Source organism: Pogona vitticeps, chromosome 2 (assembly GCF_051106095.1).
Source record: "Pogona vitticeps strain Pit_001003342236 chromosome 2, PviZW2.1, whole genome shotgun sequence".
Classification (NCBI taxonomy): Eukaryota; Metazoa; Chordata; class Lepidosauria; order Squamata; family Agamidae; genus Pogona; species Pogona vitticeps.
The window spans coordinates 152,982,059-153,007,862 of record NC_135784.1 but is presented as its reverse complement, the minus strand read 5'-3'; the positions used below and the strand labels follow the sequence as shown (position 1 = coordinate 153,007,862).

The 25,804-nt window shown below is 41.4% G+C and overlaps 1 protein-coding gene across 3 annotated transcripts in view; it reads left to right on the top strand.

Moving 5' to 3' along the window:
• Nucleotides 1-25,804, top strand: part of CERS5 (ceramide synthase 5) — a 75,433-nt gene that overhangs the window by 945 nt on the left and 48,684 nt on the right. The window lies entirely within an intron of this gene.

The window sequence follows — 25,804 nt, the reverse complement described above, 5'->3', positions numbered from 1 at the left end:
CTAGATGAACTGACATGAAATACAGAGTGTTTGATAAGATACTTTATAAATGCTCAAATTCAAGAAGGAAATGAGTTGAAGAGAAAGGGGGGAAAAGGGGAAGGTGTCTATAAAAAAGTTAAGGCAACCTGCATTTCCATTGTTATTTATTTATTTTGCATTAAGGCCCAGCTTTATTGGATATGTTACATTGCATATAGCCTTATGTGTTCTTTGAAGAAACTGTCATATGCTCCCTTTCAGTGTGTTTGAACTGGGAAGCCACTGAGGTGTGAATTAATGCAAGTGCACCTTTGAGGTGGCATCATCTGTCTGCAAGATAGGGGAATAATCTTGTGTTAAAACATCACACTGCAGATGGAAGACTATTGCACTAAGCCAAAGGTCAGGGCTTAGACTTGTTTCCCATAAAATGCTAGTGTTCTACTAGCGAATAAGCTTTTTCAGTTTTACATGTAGAATTTTAAGAACAATTCAATCACTACTTTAAAAAAGTAGGCATTGCTCTGTGGATAGTATAGCTCTCACTTGGTTTTGTTAGTTTGTATTGCCCAAGAAACATTTTAATAGTGTGACTGTGTTAATCTGCTTTAGGATATACTGTATATGTTGTTGTGCATGTTTTACTGAAGCTCACTCTGAGCAGTTTACAACATAATTATGCAAACAACCCATTGCCTCCCAGCAAACTGGGTACCAATTTTACTAACCTTGCAAGGATGGAAGGCTGAGTCAACTTAAGCTGGCTACCTGAGCCAGCTGGGATCAAACTCAGATTGTGAGCATTGGCTTGACTGCAGTACTGTATAACAGAAACAAAGTGGAAAAAAAGTGTACTGGCACCATAAAACTACCAGATTTCTTTCTTGAATATCATTTTTTTAGTTTTTAAGGTGCCAAAATAATGTCTGTCTGTCTGTCTGTCTGTCTATCTATCATGTCCTAGAATATGTAAGCATAAAATCAAGGATAACATGCTTTTAAATCCACAGAGAGAGATAGTTGTGTATATGTGCAAACCAGATGAGCAAATATAATTAAAAAGGAGGAACAATTGAATAACACTAAATTATTGAACATACTGTTTTTATTAGAGTTTGTCACAAAGAAAAGCAGTTTGCCTTACATGCTCATCTTAAGTACTAAATTTGGTCAAGTAGTGCTTAACCAGTCCACAAGAAGTGCTGCATGGCATCTTAAAGACTTGCACTATATCTTGCATGTACTTATTTCCCATAGGCATTCAGGCTGAAAGCTCAGTTTCCTTGCTTTTAAATTAGCAAATAGTGAAAAACAACCAGATCAAAGCTCATCCACACCGTTTTTTTAAAAAAATGGCATTGAATAACTTCTGTAGTGTTTTCTGACCGCATGGGACTTCCATTGTATTGAGATGACTGATAAAATGATTAGAGAATCTTGTATTTTCTGAACCCAATTTGAATACCCATTGCCCTCCTACCTACAATGCAAAAACTGCAAGGAATATATTTTTGTCTATCAAAAAAGTCCCTGACTGGCAAGATGCAATAGACTTGATGAGACAGTATTCCCAAGTTTCTTCCATTCACCATGTATCATTTTTTTGAACATACGAAAAACTATACATGGTAAGTGGCCAAACCTTGGGAATATTGTTTACTACTCTTCAAGTGTCAACGTTGTAGATCTAGTTCTATGTGTTCTGCAACAGAACATGACTCTGACATGCTAAAGTATCCTGCCTGTCTGAGTAAGGGTCAAAATGGTTGTGCAGAGGTCAAATTGGGATCTACATTCCTTTCTTCTTTTTAAGTATTTGGGAGAAGCTGAAAAATTCTACCTTGTGCCTCAGGCTTTTCCATGCCTTAGCATTTTTTGGCACAGTGATTAATACTTGCATCATAAAATACCCTCTTCCTGAAATATGTGCTTGGGAACAAAATACATGTTTGCATGACTACTTAAAATCTTGTTGTACATATTGTTGGAGACTGTCCAGTTTTCAGAAGCGCCTGTGTATATTTCTTCATGTTGATCTTGTGTGCCAGTTCAGACGTTGAATCAGTAGACACAGGTGTATTGGCAATCATGTAATACTGCCGATTGAGTGTGCAAGTATTCATAATAATAAAAATACAATTTTTAAAAACATCTAATTGTTGGAGTTCTGTAGATAGGGATTTTTACATAAAAAGGGGGGGGGGAGAAAGAAAAAAGAAATGCACTTACATAGCAGTTTCCTGATGAAATAGTAGGCTACTCTAGAACTCTTTCAGCTTGTATGGCATATTTTTGTTGGGAAGGCAGCTTTTTATGTGGATTAGTATTTATGGGAATGTTCTGTGAAAACATTTTCCTACTCTGAGGAAGTGGACTTGTCCACAAAAGCTCACATTAAAATTTAGCACTTAGTCTTTAAGGTGCTACAACATACTTTCTTTCTTAATTATTCTTTTTCTTTTGCCTGATATGCCAGCACGGATTAACATCGCTACCTTTTCTAAATCTTTATACTCACTCATGTCATTATATACACCTAGTGAGGTAATATTAAAGATTAAATAACTATCCTGAAATATCTGAAGTTAATACCTTTCTTAAGAAAAATGTATTCAAATGATGTAGGTCTGTGCATAGCCAGCTAAAAATTTTAATGGGAATGTCTTTTTTTTTTTCTTGTACTTCTGACATTGTGCAATGTAATTAGAGATGGGAGTATTCGTATACGAATATCCCTGCACAGGTGGCATTAATGAGGCTCCACTCACTGATCTGCTGTGGACGGAGCAATTCTACGAATGATGCTACAGCACGCGATCCACTCACCACTCTTCAACCTTGCAGTGAGGCTTGTCCTCCCACCTCCTGCCAAGAGTAGTGAGCGGATTGTGCGCTGCGGCGTCATTCGTACAGTGTTTTCCCAAAAATAAGACAGGGTCTTATATTAATGTATGCTTCAAAAAAAAAGCAGTAGGGCTTATTTTCAGGGGATGTTTTATTTTTTCATGTACAACAATCTACGTTTATTCAAATAGTCATGTCTTCTTCTGAGTGCTGCACAATGGTGAAGGACAGGTTTTCACTTAACTGGGGCTTATTTTTGAGGTAGGGCTTATTTTCAGGGAAACGGTAGAACTGTGTTGTCTGTGTTGGATTGGTTAGTGGACCGTCTGGCACTATGGGGCTGTGCAGGGATCCCTGCCACCTGTGCAGGGATATTCATATACGAATATGAATACCCCCATCTCTAATTGTAATTTTGAAAAGTAAAAGAAAAGCCAAGCATGTATTCTCGAAGGCTTTCACGGCCAGGATCCCATAGTTGTTGTAGGTTTTTTGGGCTGTCTGGGCATGTTCTTGAGGTCTTTCTTCCTAATGTTTCACCAGTCTCCATGGCTGGCATCTTTAGGACAGGAGTCAGAACTCTGTGCTCTGGTGCTCTGAAGATGCCGGCCACAGAGACTGGTGAAACGTTAGGAAGAAAAAACTCAAGAACATGGCCAGACAGCCCAAAAAACCTACAACAGCCAAAAGTCAAACATATTTATTAGATGCATTGCCTGTATTTATGAGTTCATTCCTTCATGTTTGGTATTTTGTGTATGAGTAAATTAGTCAGATGTCTAAAGTATTTAAATATCTGATTGCTTTCTTAAGGTCTATTATTTCCCATATTTCTTTGCATTCAGTTGTCAGTTGTTGTTGTTTATTTGTCATCGGGTTGTTTCTCACTTATGCATAATTGTCCTCAACAGTCTTGCTCAGTTCTTGCAAAATTGAATCTGTGGCTTCCTTTTGGAATTTAATCCATCTTGTATGTGGTCTTCCTCTTGTCCCGCTGCTTTCAGCCTTTCCCAGCATTGTTGTCTTTTCTAGAAAATATTGCTTCTTATAATGTGCTCAAAGTAAGACAGCCCCAGTTTCAACACTTTTGCCTCCAGAAATAGTTCAGGCTTGAATTGCTGTAGGAATCACTTGTTCGTCTTTCTGACAGTCCAGGGTATTTACAAAGCTCTCCTCCAGCGTCATGTTTCAAACAGATCCTTTCCCCCCCTATGTTAGCTTTCTTTGCCCAGCTTTCACATCCGCACATAGTGATGGGAAATAGAAGAATGTGGAAGATCTTGGTCTCCAGTGACACATCCTTACACTTGATGATCTTTTCTAGTTCCTTCAGTTAAGTTGTCATACTGGGATCTAAATTTCTAGGAATGATTCTGGCATCTTGATTGTGAAATTCCATTTAAACCTTGGGAAATAGAAGGCAGCTTTTTCCTATATAGAAGGTTTTTTCATAGCATTAACATTGGCAAATACCTAACATTCAGATTTGTTTAGTAGAATTTTACTCTTTTCCTGTCTTTGTCCTCATTTCCGAAAATGGATGCTTTACAAATTACATGCTGTAATTTGCTTTTATAATCTAGGATGGGGAGCCACAACTTGAGCCAGAAGTTTTTGCAGCCATTATTGTTTTTCCTTCCTTTCCTGTCTGTGATGAATTCCCATTTGATGTCTAAGTTTGGCATAATGGATCCACTCTTTTGGCTTATTGCAGCAGCACATTAATTTCAAATACTGTATATGTATCTCTCATTTTAGGCACAGCATACATATTCCTTAAATAGATGTCAGACAGTTAATTTCCTTCCCTATAACAAATGAGATGGCAATATATCTCTGCATTATTACTGTTACTATTACTGTTATTGTTATATTACTACCATTATAATAGTGTTCCAATCTGATGGAACTCTGAGAGAGATTCAAGGGGCCAATTTTTAACTGGGAATGTAGTCCTAGGGGAGGAGAGAATCAATTTTTATCTTGATATAACCGCACCCACTGTTCTGGATGAAAAATAACTGCATTAAATTCTTGCTAAAAATCTTCAAAAGGAATTCATATGTGCAAACATAATTTTTAAAAAATCAAAGATTATTGAAATTGGAGGGTCATGATCTAAAAATGGGTTGGCATGCATATGTGTGGGTATGGGAAATATAAGGAACAATCACATTTTGCAGAACATATTCTGAGGAAGGCGCTCTGCTTAGTATGGCAAAAGTTTCAAACACAAACGTATTAGAAAATGCCAATATGGGTAGCACCAATAGAAGCATTCACTTCAAAAGTATTGAATCAGAAGGGAGTGTTACTCAACTGTAAAGACTTATTAACTAAATATCAGAATATAAAAGATAAACAAGATCAAAGAAACTGGGCCTAGCTACAGATTGGTGGTCACTGTTGAAATTAGAATCAAGATATAAAAAGGGCAAAACTATGGGCCTTTTTGAGGGTAAGGTCCAGGTGGATGAACTATGAATTTACACTAATGAGAAAAAATTTAAAAAATGTATGCATACTTACTGGAATACGACTTGGAGGATGAGAGGGTGAAGGAGTTGATGGTAAAATGGGCACAAAATTTTGGGTACAATATTGATATTGATGAATGGACAAATATATAGAAAAAGAATCATTAAATGATTAATCCAGTGAATCTTAGAGAAAATGTCCTTAAAATGTTTCATAGATGGCACTTTACCCCTGTAAGGTTGGCAAAAATGTCAGAAGGTAACAGTAATGTTTGTTGGAAGTGTTAAAAAATCCAGGGACTTATCATATGTGGTGGTCATGAGAAAAAGCAAAAATAAATAAATAAATTTAAAAAATGGATACCGGTTTGGGAAATGGTAAAAGAGATTGTTCAACAAAAATTAAGTTTTAAACCTGAAATGTTATTATTGAATATACAGTAATGCCAGAAATTAGTGACAAGAAAATAAAATATAGTCTACTGTATATATTCACAGCAGCTAGATTACTCTTGGCCCAAAAATGGAAGAATGTAGAGATACCAATGATAGATGAGTTATTAAAGAAGCTATTGGACATTGTAGAACTAGACATGCTTTCAGAGGCACTGCACGTTCAACCAAGAGATTTGTAAAGCAAAGTTGGAAGCTGATACTGTCCATAACTGGGCCCAGAAAGGGACAGGAACTTAGGGGGGAAATTAGTTTATAGCGAACTAGTGCTCACCGGAATCTCCAATCCATAAGGGAAGGAAGGATGCTTGGATGTGGTTTTTTAAAATTGTTTTATTGTTGTCTGTTTGTTCTGTTAATTATTGGTTAAATTGTTAATGTTTTTAAGTTTGTATTGTTTAGATATGAATAAAATGATTTTAAAAATATGTGCAAACATAATTATAGTGTCCGTGGAGTGATGCTGGGATTGTAGTCGTGTTCTTCTTGTGTCTATGACTTTTGCTTTGATAGGTCTGGGAGAACTATGCTTTAATAGGTCTGGGAGAAATATTCTGTTTTAGCTTATCTTTCCTGATCAGGAAAAGGTATATATAACTTGTTTACATATATATATTTTAAAATTATTTCCCCCCTTTATACCCAAAATATTATTATAATGCATGTAGGATTTTCATTTCACAAGATAATAGTTTTTGTAAGTGTATCAGAGTTCAGCTCTCACCCAAGAAGGTTGTCAAAATTGCTTCCCTCTCTGCATTCTTGGTTATCAAATTATAATCAATCAGGACTGGTCTAAACATTAGGACGACTTTTATTCTCAGAAGGCAGTGTGTTCTCTTTAATGAGTGTATTTTAAGGAGAAGACAGCCTTTTGTGCTGTTGAGATGTACAGTAGTTGATTTCCTATATTTGCAGAAGATAGGACTGGATTAACTTGGAAATCAGACCAACTTCTGGCTCCTACTGGAGATATGTTTATTTCTTTATATTATTTATATGCTGCTTTTCTCCCCTAGGAGAATTTTTCATTTCTCTAACCATGACACACACTCTTAAGATAGAGACCACAACCATATTAGTTCTTCTGATTCTTTTGTCAGCATTTGATACGATTGATTATGACATCCTGTTGTGGCTGCGAGTCTGTGGTTCAGCTCCTTCCCATTAGGATGTATCCCTTCAGGCTCTATCTTATCCTCATAGTATTTAACATCTACAAGCTGCTGTGAGAAGTCACTTAAAGCTTTGGAATGAGATGCCACCAATATTCTGATAACACCTTGGCATACTGCACCTTGTCATCTAAACTGAGGAAGCAATCGGGATGCTGGATGGAGTGGATGAGGGTGAAATTAAGTCCTGAAAGTATAGAAATGCTGCTAGTTAGTAGAAAAATCAAACTTGAGGGCTGTGATTCAACCATTTGTAGAATGAATTGTGTTCCCCTTGACAGGTCAGGTTCATCATTTGGGCATTCTCCTTGATTCAGCACTCTCCCTGGATTCTCAGGTGGCAACAAAAAGTACCTTTACACAAACTTTCCTGCGCTGCTCCAACTTGGCAGTAATCATCTATGCCTTGGTGACCACAAGCCTTGACTACTGCAAACACTACACATAGGGCTAACTTTATAGAGGATGTAGGACAGGGGTCTCAAAACTCACTTTACCTGGGGGCCACTGGAGGCTGGGCCGCATAAGATTTTCCACAAGAAAAGCTTTGTTAAAAAATTCCAATCTTCTCAAATCTATTTTTTAACACAAAATAAGATGCAAAAATAAATAAATTAAGAATTAATAAGTAAATAAATCAGTAATATAATGATGATGATGATGATGATGATGATGATGATGTACTGAGTGATTATATGTGGTTTCTTTAGTCTTCTATATCTGCCGTATTCAGATTCAAATGTCTGCATTAACAGATCTTTAACCTTTAATCTTCTAAACATGAATTGTCCTGAACATAAATGGAACATTGAAGAACATGAGCTGTTTTTCTGAACATGGCTTATCTTGCCTACTCCTTGCTCCTAGAGATCTGGCAGCGCTTCCTCTTGCATAGCCGAGCCACATTTGGCTAGAGGGAGGAAGCAGTTGAGACCCTCAGTATGGCTTGAAGATGATCATCAGTCAGTCTGCACCTGTATGTGGGCTTATTGAAGTTCAAGGTAGAGAAGAGCTTTTTGCACAAGTACAGTGGTGCCTCGCTAGACGATGATAATCTGTTCCACTGAAATCGCTGTTTAGCAAAATCATTGTCTAGTGAAAAGCATTTCCCCATTGGAATGCATTGAAACTTGTTTAATGCGTTCCAATGGGGAAGAACCGTCGTTGTCTATTGAAGATCGGCCATAGGAAAGCCGCTTTGTGAACCGCTGATCAGCTGTTTAAATCGCTGTCTTCCGAAGCTTAGGTCCCGAAAACACTTGTTTTGTGAGCGCGGAGGGAGCTGTCAAAATCGTTGTCTAGCAAAAATCTGTTTGCGAAGCAGGGACCAAACATTGTCCAGTGAAATTCCCCCATAGGAATCACTGTTTTGCGAATCGCTATAGCAGTCGCAAAAAGTCAATGTCTAGCGACAAAACTCATATGCGGGGTAACTGTCTAGTGAGGCACCACTGTATGTGCTCCCAAAAAGGCACATGGTCCGTTTGAACATTTGGGAAAGCTCAGGGAAGCTGGGGGTCAATTCTCTCAAAAATTGCCCAAGCTTGTCTGCTTTTCCACTCACCTCCCTGAACTTCGCTTTGAGTTCAGAGTTGCACTGCAGGTCAGTGAGCTCAATTTGAAGCACAGGAGGGGCATCTTGCACATCAAAGGAGAAGGCGTCCACAAAAATTTGAAATGTGGCTCTGTGCGTCCAGAAGGGGGGCCCTCTCTTTGCCCTGCAGTCTCCTCCCTCAGGGGTTTGGCGCCACCGGGGCTTCTGCTTTTAGGTCTCTCCCTCACTCTTCGCGGGTCACCTGGCGAGGCTGCTGCTCCTGCTGTCGCCTCGTCCTCTGCGCTTCTCCTTCCTCCCAATCTGGTGCTCCTCCACTCCCTGTACACACACACACACACACTCTAGTAGCTGCATGCATCCCATTTGCAAGGCTGGCCCCATCAGCAGAGCAATCTTTTCCCCCTACCCAAGGGCTAATGTGGCTTCCTGGGGTTTCTTGATTCCCACTCTGGCAAGATGCTGTGGTCTTGCCCAGTGTGGCTCAGGGAGACGGGGGGAGGGCAGCCCCGTGCGCACGCGCGTACGTGCGAGAAGGCTGTTCTCTCATCAGCACTCCCTCCCGCGTCACGTCTGGGCAGGGAGTCGAGGAGCACCAGGCGGGGGGAAGGAGAAGCGCAGAGAGGACAAGGCGACAGCAACACCAGCTTTGCCAGGTGACCCACGTAGATCGCGGGAGGATAGAGAGAGAGATAGAGACCTAAAAGCAGAAGTCCCAGTGGTGCCAAACCCCTGAGGGAGAAGACTGTTGGGCAGACAGAGGACTCCCCTTCTGGACACGTGGGTCCAGCCCCTACGATTTTTCCCCATAGGCAAGATCGTAGTGCGATCGCAAAAGCGATGGCAAAAAAGCCATCGCTATGCGATTTCTTCATTAAACGGGGCGCTTGTTATACGAGGCACCACTGTAGATAAATAGGGACCACCTCGGTGGGAAGGTAACAGCGTTCCGTGTCTAAGTTGCACTGGCCATGTGACCACGGAAGATTGTCTTCAGACAAAACGCTGGCTCTATGGCTTGGAAACGGGGATGAGCACCACCCCCTAGAGTCAAACACGACTGGACAAAAATTGTCAAGGGGAACCTTTACCTTTACCTAGTCCTTACATAGCTATCAGTTTAGTCCAACAGGAAGGAAAATCTGGAATTCAAAAAGAAGAATAGGAGGAGGAACTGTCAAGAGTGTGTTAACAAACACAGTGAAATATTTTTATCCCTGCCCTTCTCAAACTTGTAGTATGGACAAGTTTGTTTTTTGGGTGGACTCAAAAAGTGAAATAGTCTGGCATTAAAGTCAAGCTTAGCAGTTCACAGTCGTTATCAGAAACGTTCAGCTCATGAAAAATTGTAAGACAGAGACTGAGCTGTAGGCAAAAGGTTAGGCTGGGACATATGCCGTTCACAAAACTTCTGGCCCCAAGTCTCCCATGGCTGCCTCTTTTTCTGACAAAAAAGTGAATTGAGGCTTCTGCTGGCCTCTACTGTTTTAACATCCCAAAAGATCCAATTTTCAAAATTGGAAGTGATCTTATAGCTTGTAGCCATTTCGAGTATCATTTTCTATGTTTGCAGAATTCTCTTGTTCTATGTGGTCCCCAAAGGTTGTGGGGGAGAAAATTGACCTTTGGACATACCAAAGTTGCCAACTCTTGGTGTAGGCAAAGTCAAGCCATTGGGTCTGGTGTTCCTGCAGATCTTTCAAAAAAAAAAGTGAGACAATTCAGCAGCTTCAGCTTCACTCCTATCTGAAGGATTAAGGTTATAAGATCCAGCCAGAATTATTCTGGGTATATGAATGGCTGGAGAATTCTCCAGCAGCTGATACATGTCTCTGCTGTGATTGTTGAAATTTCCAGCCAGAACAAGACATCCTTTTTCCAGTGGGTTTCAAGGACTTGGAGAAAATACAGTACTTGAAAAGTTAAGAGGCATTCACAAATGTGATAAAACTATGGTTTATGTTTCAGCATTATTTATGTGATGCAGAAGAGAAAGATGACTCAGTCTGAATTTGTGTTCACTTTAATGATTACTGCAGTTCTTGAAGGCAATAGATATTACTTAGAATCAATTTTCATAGTACTGTAGTCCATTTTAGTTATTAGTGAGTTAGCTGTGTGGGGAATACACAGTATATTGAAAAGAACAGCCTATTTAGAAGTTTTTAAATATGATATCAGAAGAGATTATAAAAGTGGAAGAAGTTAGTAAATACATTCAAATAAATGTAAATTATTACTCTGCATAAATGTAGAATGAAGACATAAATGACATGGTATTAATTATTCAAGATGACATAGTACTGAATATAAATCTTTCAGGTATCCTTTAGTGTTTGCTTTAGAAGAATCTATTAGAGACAAGAACAAGATTTAGTAATCTTTGGCTAAAATCCTGTTCTTTTGCAAGGAAGCAGAATATTCATGAGAATTTTAATTTTATTATTATGATGAGATATACAGTACATCAAAATAAAACACAGCAAAGTAAACAGTGTTGCCAATTGCCACTCATTTAATCAGTTCTTGTGGGATCATATCTATCTCAGGAGCCTTCCCTAGTTATCATTAGGCTGTGAGGCTTTTAACTTCTGTCACTGGAGGCCAGGTAGGAAGATTTTCTAAACTAGCGTCCAAGGGGGACATTTAAACTGACTCTGCAGCATGCAGTGCTTGGAAGTAAGACTTCCAAAAATCAGCAGAAATATGACATGACATCCTTGGAAGTTCTGTGTAAAGTTTATATCCTATGGTTCACTTAAAAATAATGTATGAAGAATTATTGGCTCTCATGGCCTGAATTAACTGTGATTAGGCTTTCTTTACCCCCCCCCCCCAGATTAATACTTCATAGTGTTGTTTTTGTAGTTACAACACCAGAGGGATCATCCTGGCATTGCTAGCCCTATACTGTTTAAATTTGGTTACTAAGTGTTTCTTTGCTGCTACTTGCTGGTGGTCAAACCAAGGTTTTGAGTGTTTTTTAGTTGAATGAATACCAGTTGAGCAGGCATATTTTAGCAAATCTGTTACAACCACAGAGGTAACTGTGTGTAGGCTTGAAAGCAAGTGCCAGATGATTTAGTAATCACTTTACTGCAGTGTTATACTGCTTGAGCTGAGTTAAGTAAATTCAATATCTTATTTATTTATTTTTTACTTGTTTGTTTTCTTTTGTAGCCAGAATCAGGCACACCAAGTAATCTATATATCAGCTCCCCTGATAATATGGATAACCTGGTCCCTAACAGTTAGTTTCAGAAGGATTGATAGATGATCAGTTTCCTTACAAATCAGACAAGCCTGGGACAGGAGATAATCTTTAAATATTTTCCTCTGCCAGTGTTATCAAACTTTCATAGATGTCAGTTCTACACAGAATTTCAAACTTTGTTATGAACTGTAACTACTACCGTTCCTGATGCTGCATTGTTTACTGAGTTAACAACAGGTGAAGAAAAGAATCTGGATTCATGCAACTTGCTAAAGTAATGGTGCGATGGAGCATCTGTTATGACTGGCAGAAAAGGAATAGTAAAAGTCCCAATTCAACAGAACCTTCAAAGAAAAATCCCATATGTCCATTGCAGTAATTGCTGTCTCCTTATGATTGTTATAAAAGTCATGGATGATATACAGCATGTAAAGTGATATTTTTACAAATGCTTTTGAGTACAGAAGGTTGAGTACAAAACAAACCTGTAGGTTTGTTCTGGACCATTGTTGATCAGATAATTTGAATGTTTCCTGAATTGTTTGTGACTATTACAAAAACATCACTGAAGTTTTTAAAAAGGCAAAAACTAGGTATTTTAACTGAGCTGAGTTGCCCAAACTGAAGGGCTAATTGTAGTCACAAAAAAGCTTGAATTCTGTTTCTTTTTAGTGTTCATGTTCTTGAGATTCTATAGTCTGTAAATGAGCTCCTTCAAACTCAAGAAGGAAACTAAAGAACCCTGTAGTTAATATCAGTTTAGAGTCTTCATTGTACTGTATGCTTACTTTGTACCTAAACCTGAATGTTTGTATTGATGTTGTCAAAGTACAACTTTAAAATTGAATTGTTTGAGAAAACAGGTTACATACTATTTTTTTAAATTCCTAGTTACATGAGAAATGATTTTGTTTGTTTTATACCTTCTGGTATCCACCTGTTCTCTTTGACATTTTTATGAGACAAACAAATAAACAAAAAAAGCCGATCATATAATTCCTTGCATTCATATTAAGTTTTCTATTAATACAACCTTTACATAGCTTATTATGTAAGTTAACTCTGCATGGAGGGGGAAGGTGACTACCTTTTCCTTCCCTTGGCATGGCCTTCACATACTCTCCAGAAGTGTGTTTAGGATGCAAGGATAGTTTGTCACTGTGTATTTTTGCTCAGAGTGTTCCATCTAAAAATGTGGCTGCCTCACTTATAAGGCTGGCTGGTTTCAGGGCTGCCTCAGTTCACATTTGTGGGTGATCTTTCCTAGTCATGCTACTTAGATTTTCAGCAGTATGGCAGAAGTAATAAAGTCCCGTGGGCCTAAAATGCTGTCAAAGAGTTGAGCATTGCCTCCTTGACAGGGGCTGGACTCGGTGATCCATAGGGTCCCTTTTAGCTTTGCAGTTCCAAGATTATAATTGACTCTAGAGCCACTGCCAAGTGATGCCTTACATTTCACTGTCTTGACTGATATATCAAAAACACTGAGAAGCCCAAGAGAATAGAGAGAGTCACATTCTCCCTGACTTCGTGTTAGCAAGGCTTGCCTTGTGACCAAGGCAATTTCTATCCTAAGCAGGAAAGGACGACTGATTAAAATGACTCCAGAAAATGAGTTTCATCCAAGAGTGGCATGAGTTAATAAACTGTCATTCTTAGTTGCTCTCCTCTGAACCCATTCCAGCTTGACAGTATGCTTCTTAAATTGTGGTGCACTTCCAGTGATATTGGAACTCTCGCTGGAGAAACATGTGCACTATACTTAATTAGATCATGTAATTGAGCTTGTAGTTGATGAAAGACTACTGAGTACTGCTTAGTAGATATGTTTAAACCCACACAGCAATCTGATTTAGTGAAGTAGACACACTGTTGGGTGTGCTCCTTTCTTGTCTGTGAAAAAATGATGAGTGAAAGATTAGTCAACTGTACTCATTTTACTCAGTTCTTCGATTGCAGTGAAGAAATCCTAAAATGCATTAGCTTGAAGCAAATTACATCACTATTTTTTTGTATTGATTTTCCTTTACATGAAAAGAGGTGACCTGTATTTCATCCATGAATATTGAGCCTGCAAATACACAGCCTAGAGAAAAGGAAGAAGTTTCGGCACCAGGCAAAGATCTTTCTGTTTAGCCAGCATTTTAATTAAATAGTATTCTTGAGCTGGCCATATGAACAGCAGAATTATTAATATTAATGTTTTAATGATTATTTTTACTATAGGATATTATTATAATATTGCCTATTTTTAATGCTTTAATGTTTTTAAAGTATTAATATTGTACGCCGCTGAGAGACCACTGGTAATGGCACAGCTAAAAAATCTTGTAAATACATAAATAAGTTACAGTGGAGTCTCAACTTACGTCAGGCTCCACTTACGAACTTTTCGACTTACGAAATTCTCCGGCTGCAAAATTCCACTTCGACTTGCGGCCGGAGAATCGACCTACGGACCAGAAGGTGGAGGCGGGGAAAGCGCCAAATTCAAGTTTGGTGCTTTACCCGCCTCCCCCTTCCAATACGTAGGCCATAAGTCGTGCCTCCGGATGCCTTCCAGGGCTTCTCCGCCGCCATGAGACGTGAAAAAGGTAAGTTGGTTTTTTAAAAATTATTTTTACTGTAATTTTATGTGTATGGGGGGGATGTTCTTTGGGTGGGTAACGGATTAATTGGTTTTCAATGCATTCCTATGGGGAATGCATTTTCGACGTATGAACTTTTCGACCTACGAACTGCCTTCCAATACGGATTAAGTTCGTAGGTCGAGACCCCACTGTAATGTATTATCTTACAGCAGGATCTCTGGGAGGCTGTGTTCTTGTTTTTCCTGTAGAACAACTGTGATGCAATTCTAGCATTTTAGTATAGTGTGCATATATTGGTCTACTTGATAAATTGTCTGACACAGATTATTATTATTATTTTTTATATGCCGCCCACACTACCCAAAGGTCTCTGGCTGCTTACAACAATTAAAATACAATAAAAAGATAAGACAAGTAAAATATATACTCTAAAAATTGCCATAAGGGCCCACAGTTGATATTATTTCAATTAAAAGCCTTCTGGAACAGGAAGGTTTTGACCTGACACTGAAATGTCATCAGTGTTGGCGCCAGACGAATTTCAATTGGGAGGGTGTTCCATAGTCTGGGGGCAACTGCTGAAAAGGCCTTTTGCCTACAAGCCATCCCTCTTACCTCCTTGAGGGATGGCTCTTTCAAAACGGCCCCCTGGCTAGATCTTAACTACGGGTAGGTTCATATGGAAGGAGGCAGTCCTTCAGGTATCCAAGGCCCAAGCTGTTTAGGGCCTTAAGTGGCAAAACAAGCACTTTGAATTGGGCCTGGGCAGCAAATGGTAGTCAATGTAATTTAAACAGAATCGGCTTGATGTGTTCTCTAGCAGCCCCACCACTCACCAGCCATGCAGCTCAATTCTGGACCAGTTGAAGTTGCTGGACCGTTTTCAAAGGCAGCCCCACATAGAGCGCATTGCAGTAATCTATGCGAGATGTTACCAGTGCGTGTGTAAACTGTCATGAGACTCCGTTTGTCCAGGTAGGGCCGTAGCTGGTATAATTTCCACAGCCCCTGAAGGAAGGCACCTCTGGCCACTGAGTCCACCTGGGCTTCCAGAGTTAGACTGGGGTCCAGGAGCACCCCCAGGCTGCAGACCCTGTCCCTTAGGGGGAGTATAACTCCATTCAGGGCAGGGAAATGGCCCTCCAGCCTCTCTGGCAAAGCACCCACTAACAGCACTTCCGTCTTATCTGGATTGAGTTTCAATTTATTAACCCTAATCCAGTCCATTATCAGGTCTAGACACGAGTTCAGCACAGAAACCGCCTCACCTGGATTGGTGGAAAACGAGAGGTAGAGCTGAGTACCGTCAGCATATTGCTGACTCTTCAGCCCAAACCTCCTGATGACCTCTCCCAGCGGTTTCATGTAGATGTTAAACAGCATGGGGAACAGTATCGAGCCCTGAGGAACCCCATGACATAAACGCCATGGGACAGAGCAACTGTCCCCCAGCACCACCCTCTGGACACAGTCAGCTAGGAAGGAGCAGAACCACCGTAAAGCAGCGCCCCCAACTCCCAACCCAGACAGCTTATCCAAAAGGATACCGTGGTCAATGGTGCTGAAAGCCGCTGAGAGGTCCAGGAGTATCAACAGGGTCACACTCCCTCGTCTCTCTCCCAGCAAAGGTTATTGTACAGGGCAATCAAGGCAGTCTCTGTACCAAAACACAGCCTGAAACTCGATTGAAATGGATCTAGAAAATCCGTTTCATCCAGCAGCGGCTGGAGTTGCCCGGCCACAACCCGTTTCAACACTTTGCCCAAATAAGGGAGGTTCGCCACTGGTCGGTAGTTAAAAACCAGCCTTGGGTCCAGGTTAGGCTTTTTTAGGATGAGTGAAGGACTCAATAGACTTTAGAAACGAAACAGATAAAATATGAGCCATGGATATAGGAATGCAAACTTTCTGTCCACTTCTTTTCACTTTAAGCACCACTTATATATGTTAGCCCATTCACTTGTATTGTGTTTGCATATGCTAACGTGTTATTACTACGCATAAACGTACCATTGCCCGTAGTAGGTTCATTGAGGTACAGTGGGATATGCATAGAATGTTTATGAATCAAACTTCATTTTAAGATGCCTATATCTGGAAATGAACTCAGTACATAGGGCAGTACTAAGAAATTTTCATTTCCACTAGGATTCTTCTGAAATATGTTTTTCTTTCTCTGCCCCACAGATTGGGTATTATTCCTGGCTTGTTCATAGTACAGTGTTTCAAAAAGCTTACAGAAATGAATGGAATCAGGCACATGTTTCCTAAACTCTTTTAATGTCAGTGTTGGTCCCAAAGAAACTTAAATTGGAGTTACAGTAATTCTGGTGAACATTTTATTGTGCCAACTTTGTTGTGAGCTGAGGAAAGCAAGTTGTCATATTGTGTAGCATTCTTTATACAGTGGTGCCCCGCATAACAATGATAATCCGTCCCATAGAAATAGCTGTTTAGCAAAATCATCGTCATGCAAAAACCATTTCCTCATTGGAATGCATTGAAAACCGTTTAATGCGTTCCAGTGGGGAAAACACCTCATCATTTTGCGAAGATCGCCCATAGGGAAGCCATTTTGCAAAGCGCTGATCAACTGTTAAAATGGCTGTCTTGCGAAGCGTAAGTCCCGAAAAAATAGGGCAGCCATTTTGTGAAACCATCGATCAGCTGTAGAAATCGTCGTCTTGCGAATAAACGGTCCGCGAAGCACAGACAAAATCATCGTCAAGTGAAAATCGCCCATTGGAATGACTGTTTTGCGAATCGCTATAGCGAACGCAAAAAGTTATCATTATGCAGATTCCTCATTTAGCGGTATCATTGTTTAGCGAGGTAAAGGGTGAGTTTATAATAAGCTTTCTTATTACTATAATAATTGATTCATATGATGAAAGTCTCTCAGCTACCTTATTGCTGTGGGGAGTATATAAAGTGCCAATATGTGCTTGTTTTCTGCTTAAATGTATTCTGGCATTGTGGATTACTGTTTAAATTCAACTCAGTTCTGTCAGCTTCTCACAGACAGCAAATGTTGTGCCATCTGAGTTCTGTGGATTCTTAACCCTCATTATATTATGAAGATATTGTGAGTAGGTTTTAGTGAGATGACATACCAAGGAATGGAGTCTTGTCATGTATAAACAGCATGTTAGCTGGTTAGTGTCTTTGTATTGTCAAATGCTGGAGGCCAGATTTTGGTTGAATATCAGGAAAAAAACGTCTTGACTGTTGGAGGACTATGGCAATGGAACCAATTACCTGGAGAGGTTGTGAGTACTCCAACAGTGGGAGGCATTCAGGAGAAATTTAGACAACCATTTGGCAGATATCTTTTGATTTGTATTCCTGCACTGAGCAGGGGTTAAATTTGATGGCCTAGTAGGCCCCTTCCAATGTCATGATTCTGTGATTCAATGATTCCCTTTTCTATTTTTTCAGGAGCAAGTCAGAGCAGTTAATAAAAAACAAGATGTAGATTCAGTGGTGCCCCGCTTGACAATGACCCCGCTTGATGACAAAATTGCTTTACGATGCAAAACGATGGTTCCAATGGGTGATTTTCGTTTAACGATGATTCGGTCCCTGCTTCGGGAACCGTTTTTTCACTTGACAACAATTAAAAACAGCTGATCAGCGGTTCGCAAAATGGCTCCCCGCTGTTTTCCAGACCGATTCTTTGCAAGACAGGGATCGAAAATGGCTGCCCTATGGAGGATCTTCGCTGCATGAGCAGGTGTTTCCCCCATTGGAACCCATTGACCGGTTTTCAATGCATTCCAATGTTTTGGGGTTTTTTTGCTTGTCTACGATTTCGCTGTACAGTGATTTTGCTGGAATGCATTATCGTCGTCAAGTGGGGCACCACTGTTCTTTCTTTGGTATGCTGGGAAACAATCAGACTAGAGAGAGGAAAGCATCTGTATGTGGCCAGTATGATAAATTATAGAACCGAGCTCCATGGTTTGTGCATCCTTTCCCACAGCAAACAAGAATGATCAGGCAGTGTGTGCCAGCACTCTGCTCATAACTGATACAGCAGGGTTTGGGGGTTCTGCATCTTTGCAGATGTTCCCTTCCAGAGCTTTAGCTTCATGTCTTCCTTCTCTCAGCTGCTACCACAATGCTCCACCTGTTCTCCTTTTTGTCCACTGCAACAACAACATCCCTTGTTTGCTCCAGAACCTATAAACTGAAAAAAAATTCAAATCGGGTTCCTGAACTTTCCTTACTTACATTTTCCCTTCCCTTTAATCATTTGCTTCCTTTTTAGACAGTAGAACAAGGAGTTATCATTAACATATATTTTCCTTTCTAACAGTGTCATTGCTGTCAGTTCATGGCCTCTTCAACCTTAATAGAAATTTATACAGTAGTGCCTTGAGTTACAACCATAATCTGTTCCAGAAGATTGATGTAAGTCGAAATGGCCGTAAATCAAAGCACCATTTCCAATAGGAATGCATTGAAACTCCATTAATCCATTCCAGCCAAAGAAAAAAAATCACACACATACATAAAAAATCACTTCAAGACTCATTGGAAATACAATTAATCCCTTCTGGCCGAAGGGGGGGGGGAGAAAAGCAATCAAGTGTGCAAGGCCCTTTCGAAATGCACAGAAAACAAACGGAGCAGATTGTAAATGCACAGAGAACAGAGGGACAAGGTCGGAAATGCAAAGACAGCATCACAGCCGCCTAGAGTGGTCGAAGCCGCCTAGAGTGGTCAAATAAGACCAGATAGGCGGGATAGAAATCAAATAAATAAATAAATAAATAAATAATAAAGAAAACAAAGGAAAAAGCAAGGGAAGCATGCAGGGCCCATTGTAAATGGGGAAAAAACCCAAAAAGCAATGAATACCCCCATCGGAAATGGGAGGGGAAAAACCCAAGAAACAAAGGAACCCCCCCCCCAAGGACCCTCACAGAGCATGGACAGAGTTCCTACTCTAGACTTCTGAAGATGCCGGCCACAGAGACTGGTGAAACGTCAGGAAAAATAACCTTCAGAACACGGCCAAAGAGCCCAAAAAACCCACAACAACCATTAGATCCCGGCTGTGAAAGCCTTCGAGAATACATTGACTCTAAAAAACTGGAAATTGTGACTGAAATCTTTTTTGTGGGAAAAATTGAAAGCTGATTCCTCAACTAACAGCATCACAGTCAAACATATACTACAAGAGTTTCTAAAGATTCCAAAGGTTATGGATTCTGGCACAGAAGACAAATCATCAAGACCTCATCCTCATGTGAAGGATATTACTGAACTGTCAAATTTGAAAACATCTTCAAAATACTGTAGACAAAAATGACCTTGTAGCTGACTCACAAAATAAAAAGAGGAAAAATTCTTCTTATACTGATATTGACAAAACAAATCAAAGAAACAGGGTAGAGCATTGATACCACAAGTGCAGTTGCAATTGAGAGACCTCATGGTTGAAAGCCAAAATGTTGGTTCCATGTCTGATGGTGAGTTGTGTAGTCCATCAATACAAAATGTTCCTTTGTCATCACCCAGGGTTTCTCCTGTGTGACACTTGTCTTCTCTTACCATACCAACAATGAGGAGGGCTTCATTGAGGTCATGGTTAAGATCTTCTATGCAAGATTGTTAATCACCCCACTCATTGGGACCTTGGAGAAGGGACCTCATATGGCCGTGTTTGGTGTTGCACCTAAGATTGCCATGGTGCAGAAGGCACATTCATTCATGTTTGAACTCTTGATATCAAGCAGTTCCATTCTATGTACCTTTCTTCTGTCCACCACCATATCTATAAGTATATGGCATGGCCAGCCTCCCTCCCAAGAGCATTCAAGAATATGATACTTGGGAAAGTTCTTCAAGTAGCAACTGGTGTGTCACAACCTTTTGGTATGTCACAACAAATTAGCGCAATATTGTCAGGTCTGTGCAAGCCCACTCCCTCCTTTCTGTTCACTGGTACTTCCACATTAGCTTGTACAGACTCAGTCCAACAGGTTTTTCATTGGAATAACATACATTTCTTTTTCTTCTTTTACATAACTCAAGCCTAAGAGTTTATCTCCTGGGTTCCATGGTTCTTTATTTGTACATTCAGAATCTTTAACAAGAGATTTAACTAAACATTCAGCTGGTAACAGCATATCTGAAATACACAGCGTGGCAATCCCCTCCAAATGTTAGCATGGGTTTATCGGTGGAGCACCCATCCCATATTGGGCTCCCATACTTTCACTCTCAATCTTTCTGGGCACTGGGAGTCTTCCAAGGATTGGTCCCAGAGTGGGTTTGACATATTCTATTCTTCCGGTTATTGGCTTCTATATTGAATCTTTCCCATTCTTTCTTTCTAGCTTCCCTTTCGGCTGTCTCCAATAAGAGCTTTCATATCTATTTCTCTCGCTACCCCCCTTGCTGTTACTGCTTTAGGTACCTTTAAGAGGCTCAATTCCCCTGTCCAAGGGTCTTCTTTTACTATCTTGACTCAGGTTTCTCTCTCCTTCACTTTCTCTGACACCCAGCATTTCTCAGAGACTGACTCCCCCAGTTTTTTTAATAACCTCTTGCTTTCCCGCCAAAAATGACTCCCCCTAGCTGACCCTCGTTTATCAGGCTTTCCACATATATGTTTGAAATAATATTCCCACCTTTTTGTTTGTTAGTTCTTTCATCTCTGCAGGCGCCTTGTCTGTCAGCTTCTCAGGAGTATATGGCACCCCCCACCATCTCTCCCTCTTTCTTACAAATGTTCAGATATAGAACTCAAGTTGATTGGAGGATAATTCATCAATAAAGATAATTCTACAACAGGCTAGAAAACCATCTACAGTGGTGCCCCGCATAGCGACGTTAATCCGTTCCAGGATTAACGTCGCTGTTACATACAGCACTGATGTTACCTGTCTGTCATGGGTTTGGAGGGAAAGTTCCATCCTATGGGGAGTGGAAGGCGGGACATCAGGAGGAGGGGCTGTACTGTATATATATGTGAAGCGTGTGAGGAGACGCTGGGATGTGAAGAAGCAGCAGCTGGGAAGAAGAAGCTGGTGTGGGAGTCTGTGTGTCAGACAGGGTACTACTGTGTGTCAGTACCAACCTGATAGGTTCAGGTGTCTGTATGGTTAGCCAGAACTGATAGGTTCAGGGTCTGTGCTTCAAGTTAAGGGTTCTGTGTGAACCAAACTGTATGCATGTATGAATGAGACTAAGCCACGTTACTATATCTTATTCACCTGATCATTTTATTTTCCCTGTGTGTTGTTTTAAATAAACCTTATTCTTTTATTGGTTAAAAATGCATCCCTGGTCTGTGTGACTTCTTACAGGGAATGGTTGGTGGCAGCTTAGTTAACGTGTGGCATATCCCAGTAGGTCTGGGTTTGTCACATTGATTGGTGTCCAGCGTGTGGGATACGACTGGTCCAGTTGTCCAGCGGTCCAGCAAAGCCTTGGCAAGTGTGCCCAGAGCAAGGGGGGTCTAGTCAGGGACAATCTGAGAGCGCGTAGGTAATCTTCTAGGTGTGCCTCACGGGGGGGTGCACTAGTGGAAGAACGTGTAACCTCAGATTGGGGGCTAGATTAGGGAGCTCTGAGGCAGCCTGTTTTGGCGGGAAAAAGCTGAGGCAAAACTGTAAAATAGCAGTGAGCTAGCTTGTCTGCTGAGAGGCCCAGCAGAGGGGGGTAGACTCTAGCTCGCAACTGTTGCAAGTAGTGCTGAAGGACAGCAGCAATCTATAGAGAAAGCTGGTTCTGAGGCAAAAGAAAAAAAAAAGGTGGTCATTTTATTTTGAGGCTTGACTTTTTAAAGCAGCCTGTTCTGGGGGGGGGGATTATGCCCTTGACTCGAAGCCAAATGGCAGAAATGGGTGAAGTGAAAGACCCCCAGGTTGACCAAGGTTCTGAGGATGAATTTGGCTCAGTGCAGGGTGACAGCACAGGAGAGCAGAACCCAGAACTCAGAAAATTGCTCCTAGCCCAACAGCATGAACTGAGGGTGAGGGAAATGGAGGAAAGATTAGAGAGAGAAAGAATGGAGGAAAGAGAGAAACAAAGGCAATTTGAAATAGAGAGAATGGAAAGAGCAGAAAGATTGGAGAGAGAGAAAATGGCGTTTGAATTAAGAAAATTGGAAATGATGAACCAGAACAATAATAACAATAGGGATTCTGAGGGAGGCCAGTTGTCTAAAGCTGACCTGAAGAAATTCCCTGTGTACCACAAGGGAGATTGTCCTGAGGTGTTCTTTTCCTTAGTGGAAAGAGCGTTTGTGGACTTCTCAGTAAGGGAAACTGAGAAGATGACCATCATGCGATCTTTAATCAGTGGTAGCCTGGCTGAGGTTTATTCAGAGATGCCACAGGAACTGATGAGAGATTTTGCAGAGTTTAAAAAACTGGTGTTTGCAAGACATGGGATAAATGCGGAACAGCTGAGGCAAAGATTCAGGTCCCTCACAAAGAAACCAGAGCAGACTTTTACCCAAGTGGGGGCTCAATTGGTGAGGCTGCTAGAGAAATGGCTATCTCAGGAGGGGACAGAGACCTACCAGCAGCTTAAAGACTTGATAGCACTGGAACAGTTCTATTCAGTCCTGCATGGGGAACTGAAATTCCAGGTGAGGGAAAGGAAACCTAGATCTGTGGCCGAAGCAGCAGAGATCGCAGATTTTATTTACCAGATAAGAAAGCCCTTAGGTGAGGAGAAATCTGTAGGAAAACCCAAAGAAACCTACAGCAAGTACTCTCAGGGACCAGGGAAAAGCCAGCAAGGGGGAGGGGCCCATGGTGAAGGGAAGCCCTCAGACATGAAACCAAGACCTCAGATTTTGGAGGGAAAACCAAAACAAGATGAGAAAGACTCAAAATACACCAGAAAATGTTATTTCTGTCAGGGAAAGGGCCATCTAATCTCAGAGTGTGAGAAATTAAAGCAGCTAAAAGGAATTGTGCCTCAGGATTCGAGTGGAACCAAGCCAAAAGCTGTGTTCTGTGTCCAGAAAGAGCAAGGCTCATTGTCACTGAGGGAGCCTGTTGCCATGGCTACTCAATCTGGAACAGCTACATCTGCTGATCAGGCTGAGGAAAATGGTCCTCTTGTAGAGGTCAGGCGCTGCCTACTGGTGAGAACAGATTCTCAGTTGTTTGAGACAGCAGGGGTGGACGTAGGAATACTTGGCCATCAGTATCGGGGGCTGCGGGACACTTGTTCTCAGGTGACCCTGTGCCATCCAGATATTATTCCTAGGGAATATGTAATCCCAAATGAGAGCATGAAGGTGGCAGGGATTGAGGGGCAGGCGATCTCACTGCCAGTAGCGGAGGTACCTGTGAACTTTCAAGGCTGGAGGGGAGTTTGGCGGCTAGCAATTTCATCGACTCTGCCAGCAGCCGTGCTCGTGGGAAATGACCTGGCTGAACATGTGAAACGGGTGCTAGTGATTACACGTTCACAAGCCACCACGGGGACAGTTCAAGGGGGTAATGATGAGCCAGAGACGGAAGCAGAGGGGAGTTCAGAAGCTGTGGTGGAAACCTTAACCACAGACAGCAGATTTGGACAAGAGCAAAAGGCAGACGCCACTCTCCAAAAGTGTTTTGAACAGGTGACTGACGCCCAGCTAACACCTGAAACCCCAGTGAGATTTCTGGAGAAAAAGGGGATTTTATATAGAGAGACCCTGAGGAATATCTCAAAAGGGGAAGATGGGATCAGAAGTCAGCTGGTGGTACCTGAAAAGTATCGCCCCATGATCTTACAAAGGGGGCACTCTGACATGTTTGCTGCACACTTAGGGGTGAACAAAACAGCAGAGAATCACACAGAATTTTTACTGGCCTGACATAGGGAAGCAGATCAGGGAGTTCTGTAAACAATGTGATGTGTGTCAAAGGCAGGGGAATAGCCGCGACAGGACCAAAGCAAAGTTGTGCCCTTTGCCTGTGATTGACACTCCGTTCAAATGCATAGGGGTGGATATTGTGGGACCTTTGCCCAAGGCCACAAAGAGGGAGAACAGGTTCATTCTCACCATTGTGGACCATGCCACGAGGTACCCTGAAGCCATACCCTTGACTAACATTGAAACTAACACAGTGGCAGATGCCTTGGTGGGGTATATGTCCAGGATGGGATTTGCCTCAGAAATAATCACAGATTTGGGCGCATCGTTCACATCAAAGCTCATGAAACGCTTATGGCAAATCTGTGGAATTAAGCACAAGGAAACCACTGCCTATCATCCTGAAAGTAATGGGTTAACTGAGAAGTTCAATGGGACTCTAATGCGCATGATTAGGGCTTACTTGGCAGAGAATCCAAACAATTGGGACCAGAAGCTGCAATCCCTTTTGTTTGCTTATCGATCAGTGCCACAAGCCAGTACCGGGTTCAGTCCATTTGAACTTTTATTTGGGAGAAGGGTGAAAGGGCCCCTTGATTTGATCAAACAAAATTGGGAGCAGATCACCCAGGATGACCCACAAGACGTTGTGACATACATAGACACCTTGATGAATGACCTAAAGAGAAATCTAGAGCTGGCAGCAGAAAACCTGCAAGCTCAGAAGGTCAGACAGAAAACATGGTATGACCACAAAGCTAGAGAGAGGCACTTTGACCCAGGGGAGGAAGTGCTTTGGCTTAGGCCCTGCAGAGAGAATAAACTGCAGCTCAAATGGGCAGGACCATATAGGGTCATTTCCAAGATGTCAGACCTGAACTACCTTATAGAGCAGGAGGAGAACCAAGCAAGGAGGGTGGTTCATGTGAATGCCCTAAAACCCTACTACAGAGGGGAACAGAGGGTTTTATTTGCGATAAAAGCAGCTGAGAGTGAGGAAGCTGAATTACTCTTCTGGGAGGGTAGAGGGGAAGTAAAATATAACCCAGAGGAGGTAAAGATCAGTCCTGCACTCACCCAAGACCAGCAGCAAGAACTAAAAATGCTGCTTAGTAAATATCAACAGGTGTTTTCCAACAAGCCGGGGATAGTGAAGGGAGTGATGCATCGGATCCACACAGGGGATGCACCCCCGCAGGCAGTATCCCCATACCGAGTAACGGGACCCTATAGGGACAAGGTGCGGAAGGAGCTGGACGAGATGCTTAGGGAGAACATAATCGTCCCCTCTTCTAGTCCTTGGTCCTCTCCGATAGTCCTTGTGGACAAGCCTGATGGGAGCATTAGGTTTTGTGTCGATTACAGGAAATTAAACCGTGTAACCACTCCTGATGCCTACCCAATGCCCAGGCTAGACAACCTGATTGAAACCATAGGGGGTTGTCGGTTCATCTCATCATTGGACCTGGTAAAGGGATATTGGCAATTAAGAATTGATCCCAGGGATCAAGAAAAGACTGCCTTTTGCAGCCCTTTTGGTCTCTATGAGTTTCGAGTCCTGAGCTTTGGTCTCAGAAATGCACCAGCCACATTCCAAAGGCTGATGGACCAGACCTTGGCAGGGCTCAGTGACTTTACAGTGGCCTACATTGACGACATAGGGATCTTCAGTAATACCTGGGAA